This window comes from Nicotiana tabacum, chromosome 7 (genome assembly GCF_000715075.1).
Source record: "Nicotiana tabacum cultivar K326 chromosome 7, ASM71507v2, whole genome shotgun sequence".
NCBI lineage: Eukaryota > Viridiplantae > Streptophyta > Magnoliopsida > Solanales > Solanaceae > Nicotiana > Nicotiana tabacum.
The window spans coordinates 15,997,314-16,012,052 of record NC_134086.1 but is presented as its reverse complement, the minus strand read 5'-3'; the positions used below and the strand labels follow the sequence as shown (position 1 = coordinate 16,012,052).

Below are 14,739 nucleotides of genomic sequence, written 5' to 3'. Positions count from 1 at the left end.
CGACAGATGTCACTAGATGACCAAAATAGAAGGTTCCAACGTTTGCAAGAAGTAATCTACCATCTCACTTTCCCGCATGGGAGGATCAACCCTTGCAGCTTGTTCCCTCCAGCGGAAACCAAACTCTCTAAAACTTTCCCCAGGCTTCTTTTCTAGTTTCAACAATGACAGACGATCAGGGACTATTTCGAGGTTATATTGAAAATGGCCGATGAATGCCTGGGCCAAATCATCCCATGTATACCATCGGCCGGGGTCTTGCCTCGTGTACCATTCTAGCGCTGACCCGCTCAGGCTTTGCCCGAAATATGCTATCAACAACTCATCTTTTCCCCCAACCCCTCTCATTTTGCTACAAAAACCACGCAGATGGGCTACTGGGTCACCGTGCCCCTCATATAAGTCAAACTTTGGCATTTTAAACCCCGCAGGCAACTGTACATCAGGAAAAGGGCACAAATCTTTGTATACGACACTAACTTGGTTTCCTAAACCATGCATGTTCCTGAAGGATTGCTCCAGGCTTTTGACTTTACGAATCACCTCCTCTTGTTCTGCATTCTTAACCGGTTTCTCAACTTCTCCCGGGATTTCAAAATGGGGAGAGGAGGTATATGGCTCAGGCGCTTTGAAAGTGGGTTCGGGAGGGTAATATTGGGTGTCGTGAGCTTGGAATAGCGGCTCACTGGATGATCTATGTAGTGGAGCTGGGGGAGGTGCCACAAAGACGGGAACATTTGGTGGAGGAGGGTTTTGAGTGGGAGGTGGAGCTTGGGAATCATAAGCCTCTCTTCCCTGATAATAGTGATGGCTTGGGAAACTTGTTGAAGGACCGGGAGAGGGGTATTACGGCATGTGTACTGGTTGGAGGGTAGGAGTAACGGGTAGTTCTTGCCCCTTCTGGGCTCTAGCTAAGGCTATCTGCATTTCATTCATTTCTAGCCTCATTTTTTCCATTTTCTCCAGGGCTTCCTTCAGCATCTGATTGGCCATTTTTTCTGACTCAACGCTGTTGTCTGACCCAGTCATGCTTTCTGGTATAGGACCTTTTGATCTTGTTTGATAATGGTACGGTGCCAGTACGCTCTAACAACTAACTGATATTGGAAAAACAACAAACTTGTCAGTGTTAGAGTCTTAACAGATATTGTAATTGCACGTTAATCATTTCTAACATGCTTTTGCTCTGACCTCATGCATCATCCCAGCTTATTTCTCTGACAAACATATATTCTTTTTTTTTTTTAAATTACGGTCGAATCTTATAGAGATTGCCTACGTATCGTGACCCCGCACGAATCAGACCAAGCGTAGTTCGTGCAGATAAATGTAAAAATATGGGTGGAAATAAAATGCTCAACTTTCATTGATAAACAGACTCTTACAAACTCGACATCTTTTGTTTTGGAAAGAAACTAACAAACGTAATCTGAAAGCAAACAAAAACTCTAAGCTGCAAACATACTCAATCCGGACGTACAAAAGACTGACTCGACATGGTAGACACTCAAAGACACGGACTATGCATATTCTAGTGCTTCAAACTTAGGTATCCGCGGGGCGTCGTTCGGCCTCGCCGCGGGTCTAGGATCCAAATCCCTTTCAAGCTGCTCTAACTCATTCATGGTTCGCTTCACATAGATCATCACTGCTGAGATAAAAGTAGTACGGGTCATGTCTTCACAAACCCGACATCTCCTGACAATAGCATGAGCAATGGCTCTAATCCTGTCTTTTGTTTGCTTCTTTTCTATGAGCAAGCGTCTTATCTGATCGCTGCACGTCTTTAAAGCTCGGGAGTCTTGCAAGTGCTGGTCTTGCAGCTGTTGCACTTCTGCCTCCATTTGGGCTAACAAGTTGTAACAATGTCCGCTCTCAGTTTCGAAGTCTCTAGCCTGCCTAACCGCTCTACCTTCAAGGGCAACTACTTTTCTCTTTAAATTGGCAACAATTTTCTCATGGTCCCTCTTCAACTGATTCAAGTATTGGCGACGCTCTTCGGTTCTTGTCGCCCATTGTGCTTTGAGTTCTGCCATGACATTTTCAGCTTTTCCTAGCTCATCCCGCCATTCTCTGACTTCGCTTTCCAATCTTTTTACCAATTGTTCATCGGATCGGCTCCTCGGTTGCTTATCGATGGTTATCTTCAACTGTCGGACTTGGGCTTTAAGAGCGTCATTTTCTCTGGCTAGTCTATTCATTTCACCTTGATCCTCGGCAACCTGTACACTGCTCTCGAATTTCAGACTCTCGACTTGTTGCTTTAATTTACCAATCTCAACCCGATAGCTTTCTTCCTTTGCTAACCAATCCCACTGCTCTTGGGACGACTTGGCGAAATCTTCGAGATGAGGTCTTTTAGCCGGTCTTCCATATGCCACGTCACCTCTGAACCATTCGTGATACCCTGGAGCAATTTCCCCTCTGACCCTATCAGACACACAAGTGTTTGCCATCAGATATTGACACTCACTCCAAATTTGACGAACCTCTTCCTCGGGGAATCGACCGTCAGGACTAATTTCGATCACTTGGGTACTTAAATCTTCATCTCTCGGTATTACTTGATATCTACCGAGTTGCCTCAGAACCCGATATGGTGCATAAGGTTGTATGCTTTTGAGTCCCATTAACAAAAAATGCGGTCGGGCTGCTGGCATATATATGACTTCCTCGACAGACAACCATCCAAGCACCCACTGTATCTGGCTAGCCTCGAGGTTCCGAAATAATAATGCCCAAGCTGTGACTCCTTCAGGTAGACCAACCCCTTTGATTCTCGTACAAAATTCCCCTATACAAGTTTTCTCAGCCGAGCCATAACTCAATAACTGAGAGCGCGGGCACAAATGCTCAATCATCCATATTTGCAACAATAAGTTACATCCCTCAAAAAATTTGCCCCCAGCTTTGCACGCAGTGAGAGCTCTGAAGATATCAGCCACAATCATAGGTGCTAAAGTGCTTTTCCCCATGGTTTGCAAAGTACTGACGACGCCTGCTATTTTCAAATCAATATTACCATCTTTCCTTGGGAATATTACGAGACCCAAAAAAGCTATCATAAATGCCACTCGCCTGTGTTTCTCCCATTTTTGTCGGCTATTTCTGCTGCAAAGCTTAAAGTCTGGATTATTGAACCCGCCCACATGTCCATATCTATCATACACGAAGCGGAAACTGCAGAAACCCTTTGCAAAATCTGGGTGATGAACTGTCCGGGGTACTTTCAAGGAATCCAGGAATCGATGTATGGTAATGGCTCTAGGAGCAATCAAGTATTTAAATCTCAATGGAGCTTGGTCACTTCCAATGTACCCCGCTATTTCTTCTATTGTTGGGGTGAGTTCAAAGTCTGAAAAATGAAACACATTATGTGCCGAATCCCAATGGGCGACCAATGCCCTGATGATATCCCCCCGAGGCTGAATGTCTAATAAATCCGGAAGGTCTTTCAAATATTTTCTGACTTCGTCTTGCCCTTCTTTGCCCAAATCATTCCACCACAATTGCAGCTCAAAAGGGATTTTGGTCATTATTGAAAAAGGCTCATTTATTGTTGTGCTCATCCTGCACATTTATTAAAGCGTTTAAGCAAAAGAAAACTTTTATTTAACTCCAAAAACTACTATCTATATTATCGACTCAAAATTAACCCTATATTTTAAATGAAGAACTCAATTCTTAATTCTAATATTTTTAGATAAAAGACCCGATATTGCGACACGGCCTTCCTGCGCCTCAGGGGCAAAAATTTTAAGGCTGTGAAGGTCAAAAATCAAAATACGACCAAAGGTGGTTGTTTATGCAAAGTCAGCCCTTCGGTGCCCCGTTTGGGAATATTTGGCTATTTATGACATAACAACATCACCTGACTTATTTATGACTCTTTTTTTTATCGTTTTTCAAATTAGGAAACTCACTATTGCAAACACAGCCTTTCAACGTCTCGGGGACGAAGATTTTTAAGGCTGTGTGGGTCAACTGGACCAAATCTTAAATATGACCCAAATGTGGCTGTTTATGCAAAGTCAGCCTTCCGGCGTCCCCTTCGGGAACATTCAGCTATGTCTTCATAAAACAGCGTCACCCGACTTCTTAGAAATTTGACATATATATTTTGCTATTATTAGCAAAAGGGGAGGTTGGACACCACCCGACTTATTTATGGCAAAATTAAAATTCTTGACATGTTTTTTTTTTATTTATTTGTTTTTTGGCTTTTTTTTAGCAAAAAAGGGGGTTGGACCCGATGAGGGTTGCCTACGTATCTCACATTCGGTGAGAATCAAACCCGCGTAGTTCGGTCAAATTAACCGAACTATTTTAAAACATGACTCTTTTTCATTTTTATTTTTTTCCTGGCAAGACAATCTATTTTCCTTTTCTATTTTTGAAAAAGACAAAATAACGATTTTTTTTTTCATTTTCAACAAACAATAAAACAATCTATTTTTCCGAAAAAAAATAATAAAAGACTTTTTTTTTATATATTTTTTAGTAAAACAAAATAAAATATTTTCCCTTTTTTTTTCAAAATTTCGGCAGAGTTTCGCCAGTAATTGGTCATTGATTTTTTCTAAAATAATCAATTAACTCCCTAACTGATATATTCTTTTTCCCTTTTTTTTCTTTTTTTTCAATTTTCCAACATTCCCGAGATTCAGAAACCGGTCAACATGCAAGTTCGGAACAAATATATGTACAGAGCAAGTAGGATGCATCAGAATGGTCTTTTCATTTCAGGTTGCTAGTCCTAGACGGACCCAACCCCTGTGTTGAGTCCCCTAAGTCATATGTAACGTGATGCAAATAATCGTTCCTATTAGGGATCCGGCATGAGGTTTCGTTATACTAGGTTTATAACCTGGGTATATGTTCTAGACTGTGTACCCGAGCGGACAACTCGAGTCGAGGAGGGGACAACTTACCGGGAACCAAAAGGCCATCCGGCTTCGTAACTTATCCGTCCTCTTTCTTATTTCAGGTATTGACACTAACAGAATAGGGAGCCTCGACCAGCGAGCTTCTCCCCAGAGGTAAGAAGAGAAGGGTTTCGGCACAGTTTATATACAGTTCAGATAATATCAAAGCGGTAAAAGACAACATTTAGTATGTTATGTCAGAACATGCAATATATATCAGATAATAAAGCCAAATATAACAATTATTCTAAGCTCGAATTCTTGAACCCTGAACTAGTGGTTCTGGGTCGTTATCCCCAGCAGAGTCGCCAGAGCTGTCACACCTCCTTTTTCCGCCCTCGCGAGGGTACAGGAGTTTTTTCCAGTTAAAGGACAGTCAAAACGTGATTTATTTCTTTATTTCAGAGTCGCCACTTGGGAGATTTAGGGTGTCCCAAGTCACCTATTTTAATCCCGAATCGAGGAAAAGAATGACTCTGTATTACAGTCTGCGCACCAGAAATCCAGATAAGGAATTCTGTTAACCCGGGAGAAGGTGTTAGGCATTCCCGAGTTCCGTGGTTCTAGCACGGTCGCTTAACTGTTATATTCGGCTTGATTATCTAATATAATACGTATTATAAACTTATGTGCAAATTTTATCCCTTAGCCGCTTTTATTATTCTTTTTATTTATTGTTAGTATTTTACGAAAAATTGCAACATTGTGAAAACGTATTTCAAATCACGTCGCAATCAATTGCACCCGTGGTTATCGACACATTTCGACTCCGTTGAGATTTAGATTTGGGTTACATAAATGCACACCCGTATTTAAGGAAATAACATTATTAAATACGCGTCTAGAGCGACTAGCGTGTCATTATTTTGGGTAGGGCCGTGAAATTTGCTAAAACGGCTCCTCCCTAATTCTAAGCAATTAACTGTACATTTATTGAGGGCCCCGAAATCTATACATTTCATTAAGCGAGGCTCATCTCATTTATTTTAAATGGACAAATCTTAAAGCGACTACATTTTTTCTATAAAAATTAGTCTCTAAAATAAAGAAAGAAAAATCCTAATTAATTACTAGCTTTTATAATTTTAAGAAAACATGACATGCTAATTGCTTGGTTAATACAAATATTGATGAAAAAAAAAATTACTCTTAATTTCGAAATTTAAAATAAAATAAAAATTCAACAACTAATATTCAAAATAAACAAATATAGCTAGATTAAAACTCAGCATTGTTATTATTATTTTTTTCAAAAAAAAATATTATTGAGATTAATTATTCACAATCATTTGAAACTAGATTTAACCATAATTACTAAAGCTTATTAGAAAGTTTATTAGACTTAAACGTTCTTCTAATCTTGCTTAAGCTCAAGTCATGCCTTAATGCCTAATTTACGATGTTTAATTTAAATTCATGTTTTAACTAAATTTAGCTACTTGTTCATGATCAACCTACAATCTTGAAGCCTTCATAGCTAGTGAATTAACCTGTTTTGCCGAACTGATTTATTACAGACTAACTTATGATATTATTTTCTTATTCCAGCTATTATTTAGTAATTCATGAAATAGCTTAAATACAATCAACAAAAGAAACAAAGAAAAAAAACGAAATTAAAACTTCAAATTTTCATTCTTCATATGTATTCATGCTTCATATTTCGGATTACAATAACCAGCTTTTCAGTTGTGTACCTGATATTGGAAGCAAAAGAAAATGAATATGAGTATCAGCAGCAGCAGTAAAATCAGTACAACACAGCAACAATAGCCCAGCAACAGTAACAAACCAGTGGAGTAGTAATCCAAAAAAAAACAAAATCTTCCAGCTTTGATGAAACAACAATTAATTCTGATTTCAAACAACAAAAGAAAGCAGAATATTTTTTTTAGTTTTTATTTTTATTTTTTGAAAGCTTAAATATTTTTCGAAATTTTCTATCTCTTAAATGTTCAGCCCTTTTCTCTCTCTTATTTTCAGATTTGTTTCTCTCTCTCGTATCTGTGTATTTTTTCTCTATCTCTCTGTCTATATTTTTTGATTTCAAGACCTCACATATATAACCCATCCCATAAACCTTTCAATTAATTAAAATCCATACTTTTCTCTACCCAACCCATTATCTTTCCACTCATCCCCATTACATTAAATAAACATATCACACCACCCCATTTCATTTTGTCCCCCATGCTTCATTTAAAATAATGCAAGATTCCCTTTAAATTAAATCTTGTCCCCCCTTTATATTAAATAATCATATCACAACCCACCCCATTTTATTTTGTCCCCCATGTTTCAAATAAACAATTACAAAATGTACAATTCCTAAACTACCCCTTCCGACCTTACTGAAATTACCAAACTACCCCTGAACGTATTACAAATTTACCAAACTACCCATCAGCTATAACACATCAATTAATCAAACTTAACCAAAATATAGACAATATGATCAATTTCTAACAATGTTCAAACAACAATATGAACACGGATGAACATCATAACAACAATATCACATGAACATGATTTTAACAACATTTCAACAACAAATCACATGAACACAAATTGAACAACCAAGAACAACTAAAATTTGATTGAATAATATTTTTAGCAACAACAAACCTATTTTTCGGATTTAAACAACAACAATCAAACAAGTATATTTAGATTCTTAAATTCAATAATATTGAACTTAAAATCAACTCTAACAACATTACAACAAACAATTCTTATATTAAACTTTAAACAAGATTATGAGACCAATTCAAGAAATAATCACAAATGATAAACAAGAAATAAGAAAATCAAACTATACAAATTTCGGATTCAAGATCAATCAAATAAAGTATGAACATGAATGAAAAGATTCAACCACAATAACAAACTTTATTCAAATTTCGAATTGAACTTAAACAAAACAAATAAACATATTCAAATCACTAATCTTCAAATAATCAATTAATCTTTCTTAATTAAATCCAACAAAAAAAAATATAACAAAGATACATGATCATGAATGAAATCTATATTAAACAAACAACGGATTCAAGCGATTTAAACTAAATCTAACAATATTAAACCTAAACTAACAATTCCTTTTTTTTGCAAAAATTAAATTAACATGAAATAAACTGAAAATCAATTAATTAAATTTTCATTTGAATCTAAAAATTAAACCAACCAAACATATAAACAAACTAAAAAAAAATTATTTCAATGATGAACAAACAAAACAAGAATTGAATCATTTATCGATTTTGGATCCGAAAAATATCAAACAAATTACGGGCAAAAAATGAAACTCAAAAACCCACTAACCGGATCGAAACAATGACGAACTTGAACGGAAACAAATCTGCCCGGAAACAAATATCGCACCAAAATCATTTGACGCCGAAGACGATCACGAACGGACAAACGAAGAGCTTGAAGGAGAGGTAGCAGACAACCGTGAAAGCTATGCCGGACGGGGCAGCAGCAATGCAAAACGTGAGCAGCAGTAGATGCTGGACGAAGCAGTCACGCAGCATCATGAAGTGAGGAAGAAGAAGAAGCAACGATCAATGTGAACTTGAAGAAGAAGAAACACTCGCGATCTTGAAGAAGAAGAAGAAACACGGGCGGCGGGTGTGTGTGTGTTGTGTTGCCGTGGTTGTGTGTGTGTATGTGAAGGAGAAGAGGTGGGGGAAGGGCAGCCATGGATGGGGTGTTTGGATGCTTGAAGAAGAAGAAGAAAAGAGAGAAAGAGAAGGGGGGGGGGGGCGGATGAGAGAGAGGGATTTTTTAGGGTTTTCTTCCTTTTCTTTTTTTTTGTTTTGTTTTGTTTTGCTTTGTTTTTTTTTTTGAAATGCAAGATAGGGGGTGTTGGGTTATGCACCGGGTTGACCCGGTTTGAAATGGACTGGGTCGTTTGGGAAGATTGGGCCATTTTTTGGGCCTGTGGCTTGAAATCGAAGAAGAGGCCCAATTCCGACTTTCTTTATATTTTCGCTCTCTTTTCTTCTTTTTATTTCTCTAAAACTAAATTATAAAAATACTTAAATTATTATTAAGAACTAAATTAAGTTATAAAAGTGCAAATTAACTTCCAATAACAATTAACGCACAATTAAGTAATAATTAAGCATAAAATTGTATATTTGGACATTAAATGCTAAAAATGCAAACGATGCCTATTTTTGTAAATTTTTATTTTTTTGTAAACAAACTTAATTACTAACAAATTATAGAATTAAATCCTACATACAAAATGCGATATATTTTTGTATTTTTTATTAATTTAGCAAATAAACATGCACAGACAAATACAAATAATTATTCAAAATATCACAAAATATCACAAAATTGCACACCAAGGAAAATTATTTTATTTTTGAATTTTTGGGGAGTAATTCTCATATTGGGCAAAAATCACGTGCTTACACCTTGTCACTCTCAATTAAACTTCTTTTCCTCATGGAAAATGAAGTACAGAATTACTCTATAAGCTCTTCTTTTATCTACTTAGAAAATACTAAATTCCTACCTACACCATCAATATTTGAAACACATGCCATTGCCTTCTCATCATCATTATCGCTAATGAGAAGAACAATTAAAGGCACACTTTGCCAGGTACTGTGTCTTGGTTATTCTTGGTGGAAGTTCTATTGCATGTCTAATAACGTCATCAACCTCTTCTAATAATCCTCCGACAATCTAAAATTCCAAAACATAAACTAAAAGTTCAATTCATATCCTAAACCTTCAATTCATATCCACAAAAGTTCAAGTCATATCCTAAAGGTTCAACTCATATCGTAAAAAGTTCAAGTCATATCGTAAAATTTCAATTTATATCGTACAAGTTCAATTCACAAGAACAAAACCTAAAAACTAAAAGTTCATCAATTCTTATCCTACGAGTTTAAACATAAACTAAAAGTTCAATTTATATCCTAAAGGTTCAATTCATATCCACAAAAGTTCAGGTCATATCCTAAAATTTCTATTTATATCCTAAAAATTCAACTCATATCCTAAAATTTCTATTTATATCCTAAAAATTCAACACATATCCTAAAAGTTTCAATTTATATCCTACAAGTTCAATTCACAAGAACAAAACCTAAAAACTAAAAGTTATATTCATATCCTACGAGTTTAAACATAAACTAAAAGTTCAAGTCATATCCTAAAGGTTCAATACATATGCTAAAGGTTCAATTTATTTCCTAAAAGTTTAACTCATATCCTAAAAGTTTCAATTCATATCCTAAAAAGTTCAAGTCATACATAAAAGCTTCAATTTATATCCTACAAGTTCAATTCACAAGAACAAAATACAATGAAACTAAAATGAAACTAGATTTTTATAAAATGTTAAATAACGATAAATACAACCTAAATCCTAGGTTTCTATAAAATACAATGTTAAATAATCAATTGAAACACTAGTCATTTGAAACTAATTCATAGCTAATAAACAAAATATTATAAGCTTACACAAAAGATATAAATTGTAATTATAACCTAGAATTTTTAGGAGGTAGAGAAGGAGAGAGACGCAGCAGCGGCAGAGGTGACGGCGACGGGGCGGCGACAACTGGGCGGTGGTCGTTGGTGGCGTGGGTGGGTCCTCTGGTGCTGGGAGTTGGAAGGGGGGGGGGGGTTTGAGTGTGAGAGAGAAAAGAGAGATTTTGGGAAATTTTTAGAAAGAATGGGAGGGGATCCCGGTTTTGACACTCTGGAATTAAAAATAGCGACCACAGTTGGTCGCTATTTTGGTAGGTAAATCAGTTTTGAATTTTTAGAAATAGCGACCAAAGTTGGTCGCTATTTCTAAAAAAATTATATTACTCTTAATTCAATTTAAAATTATATATATATGTAGTATAAATTTAGGATTTTAATTCAATTTAAGCTATATATATATATATATATATATATATATATATATATATATATATATATATATATATATTCGATATAATACTACCTAATACACTTATACTTAGTGCATAGTATAACGTAAGTATATATATATATATATATATATATATAAGCTATATTCGATACAGTATTACCTAATACACTTATACTTAGTACATAGTATAGCGTAAGTATATAATATAATATATATATATATATAAGCTATATTCTATACAGTATGACCTAATACACTTATACTCAGTGCATAGTATAGCGTAAGTATATATATTATATATATATAAGTATATATATATATATATATATATATATATATATAAGCTATATTCGATATAATACTACCTAATACACTTATACTTAGTGCATAGTATAGCGTAAGTATATATAGTATATATATATAAGATATATTCGATACAGTATTACCTAATACACTTATACTTAGTGCATAGTATAGCGTAAGTATATATATATATATAAGCTATATATTCTATACAGTATGACCTAATACATTTATACTCAGTGCATAGTATAGCGTAAGTATATATATATTATATATATAAGCTATATTCGATACAGTATTACCTAATACACTTATACTTAGTGCATAGTATAGCGTAAGTATATATATTATATATATAAGCTATATTCGATACAGTATGACCTAATACACTTATACGCAGTGCATAGTATAGCGTAAGTATATATATATATTATTATATATATATATAAGCTATATTCGATACAGTATGACCTAATACACTTATACTCAGTGCATAGTATAGCGTAAGTATATATATTATATATATATAAGTATATATATATATATATATATATATAAAAGCTATATTCGATATAATACTACCTAATACACTTATACTTAGTGCATAATATAGCGTAAGTATATATATATATATATATATATATATATATATATATATATATATATATATATATATATATATATATATATATATATAAGCTATATTCGATACAGTATTACCTAATACACTTATACGCAGTGCATAGTATAGCGTAAGTATATATATATATTATATATATAAGCTATATTCGATACAGTATTACCTAATACACTTATACTTAGTGCATAGTATAGCGTAAGTATATATATTATATATATATATAAGCTATATTCGATACAGTATTACCTAATACACTTATACTTAGTGCATAGTATAGCGTAAGTATATATATATTATATATGTAAGCTATATTCGATATAATATTACCTAATAGACTTATACTCAGTGCATAATATAGCGTAAGTATATATATATATATATATATATATATATATATATATATATATATATATATATATATATATATATATATATATATATATATATATATAGAGAGAGAGAGAGAGAGAGAGAGAGAGAGAGAGAGAGAGAGAGAGAGACATGCACGATTCATAGTACTATTCATCCCTTGTATTACAAAAGTATTAACGGCTTATATTTATATTATTTAGATAGTAAATACAAAAGTGATTTTTAATTTTGATCATTGTTGACCTGAATAGAGACCAACTTTGGTCGCTACTATATTTAAATCAGATTTAATTATATTTCATATAATATTTAAATTAATAATATAATTATTAAAATTGTATAACTGGGCCCCATTTAAGCGACCAAAGTTGGTCGGTATCTGCCTACCCTTTAAGTAGCGACCAACGTTGGTCGCCATTTTTATATTATATATATTTATATTTTATAATTTTTTTAAAATAATAATATAATTATTAAAATTTTGTATAATTATTAAAATTTTGTAGGTGGATCCCACTTTAGCGACCAACATTGGTCACTAATCTCAGTAAATATTTGACCAAGAAAGTCTGACCAGTCCAGTCAACATTTTGACTAATATAGCAACCAAGTAGCGACCAACCTTGGTCGCTATTTTGTTTCTTTTATTTATTTTATTATTTTCGCTAGTTTAGCGACCAACTTTGGTCGCTTTTTCCCACAGACCAATTTTGGTCGCTAAAGTTTGGTCGCTTTTTTCCGGATTTCTAGTAGTGTAGTTCAATTTATTCTTGCTTTGCTCTCTAACAGTTTGTCTAGACATTATGTTTATTTTGATATACATGACAGTGCACACTTTTGGTTTTTCATGTATTATTTGTGATCATTGGATCAATAAAGTTGGACTATGAATGACTTATATTAAGTTCATTCATAAAGTTGTTAGACATTGTTAGAATATATTGTGCATTGTAATACATGGAACAAAGTGTTTGTTTAAAAGCATGACAGCCATGATTCGTGTAATAATATATTCTAGTTAAAGTGATTGTTGCATAACTTTTAGTTGAGTGATAAAGTTTATGGCCATATTATATGTTTATCTCTCATAAAGGATTATATGATTTTAGTATGTGGGCCAAGTGGGAGAATGTTAGAAATCACCGTCACTTCTAGAGACTTCTAGTGTGACTCACATATAAGGTAATAAATTATTTACCTTGTCTCTGAAAGGAAATAATATATCAGATAATATTCTGTAGTTATGCATATATTGTAGTTTCTTTGATGGAAAAATATTACCATATATTAGGAGTCCCTAGAGTAATTATAATTTATGGAGAAGTCCTTAAGGCTAAAATATTTGCCTAGGAGTCCCTAGCCTACCTATAAATACGCCGGTGACTCCATCAATCTGCGATAGACACAGACTAAAAGGCTTTCTAGGTTTTCTGCTAAAGATTTTAAAGACAATTCTCTACATCACTTAAACAAGTATGGCTGAAGATATGTTCCTATTAATATTCCGCTGTGTTGGGTCTGTGTTTGTAATCTAATATCAACAAAGGGTGCGCTCATTTTCATGAATTTGGATGATCCCAATCAAGTACCCATTGAATCTCTTGGAAAGTCATTTCTGTGTGCTTCACCTCTCCCTCTCTCACACTCCCATTATTTAACCACTATTTTCCCTGACTTCTCCTCTAGCTTCATTCTCATATCAAACTACAACATATATAGCTGCCCAAAAAGAAAGCAGGAAATAGAATTATTTCTTCTTCCTCCTCCTTCTCCTCCTCCTCTTCTTCTATTTTTCTTTAGCTTTTTGCTTCATTTTCTAAAGAAGAGCAACCAAAAAAAAAGTGAGAAAGATATTGAATAAACATGTCTTGTCAATATTACTTAACCACGACGACCTCTTCTCTCAGAATATTCTCCTTCACCCCCCGCCGTTACGCACCGAATTCTTCTGCAAGTCAACCTCATGAGTTCTTTAAAAGTGAGCTCTAGTTTTACTACTCTATCTCCTTCTTCTTTTTCTTAATATTAATTGTTGTTCTTTTTTCTTTGGGGTAGGGGTTAGCTTTGCTTTTATTAAACCTCGCCTCCACCTCCACCCCCACCCCCATCATTTTTTTGTATCGCTTTGGTTTATGAAGGTTTAACTTTCACATTGATGCATTACTGAAAAAACCATGCATCCTGTATATTATTGTCCTTAGAATACTAGTATATAGGGTCGATTTTTCAACTGAGAATTACTAGAAGTACTATTGTTAGAAAAAATATTGGAAGTTTAAGTACAAAACAATTACTTACAGCCAACGGGTGTTCTACAGAACAAGTACTTTTCAGTTCCAATCTGCAATGCAATGCGGTTTCAAGACCTCGCGCACAAGGTATCGACTAGATTTTTTTCCCTTTCTTTTTGATCTGTATTTTTATTTTATTTTTTGACAAAAACAATGACAATATTGATTTGTTAAAAAATAAAAACGTAGAATACAAAGAGGTGTTTAAAAATGGTTTGGCAGTTATCAAGCGGGACGACAACGTGGAAGAAGTAGACAGTGCAGAAGAACAACAAGAAGAAGAAGAAACACAAGAGGTGG

General features: G+C 34.2%; 1 pseudogene; it reads left to right on the top strand.

Moving 5' to 3' along the window:
- Positions 1-13,674: 13,674 nt before the first annotated feature.
- The window catches only part of LOC107786029 (ent-copalyl diphosphate synthase 1-like), a 110,865-nt pseudogene continuing 109,800 nt past the window's right edge, over positions 13,675-14,739 (top strand).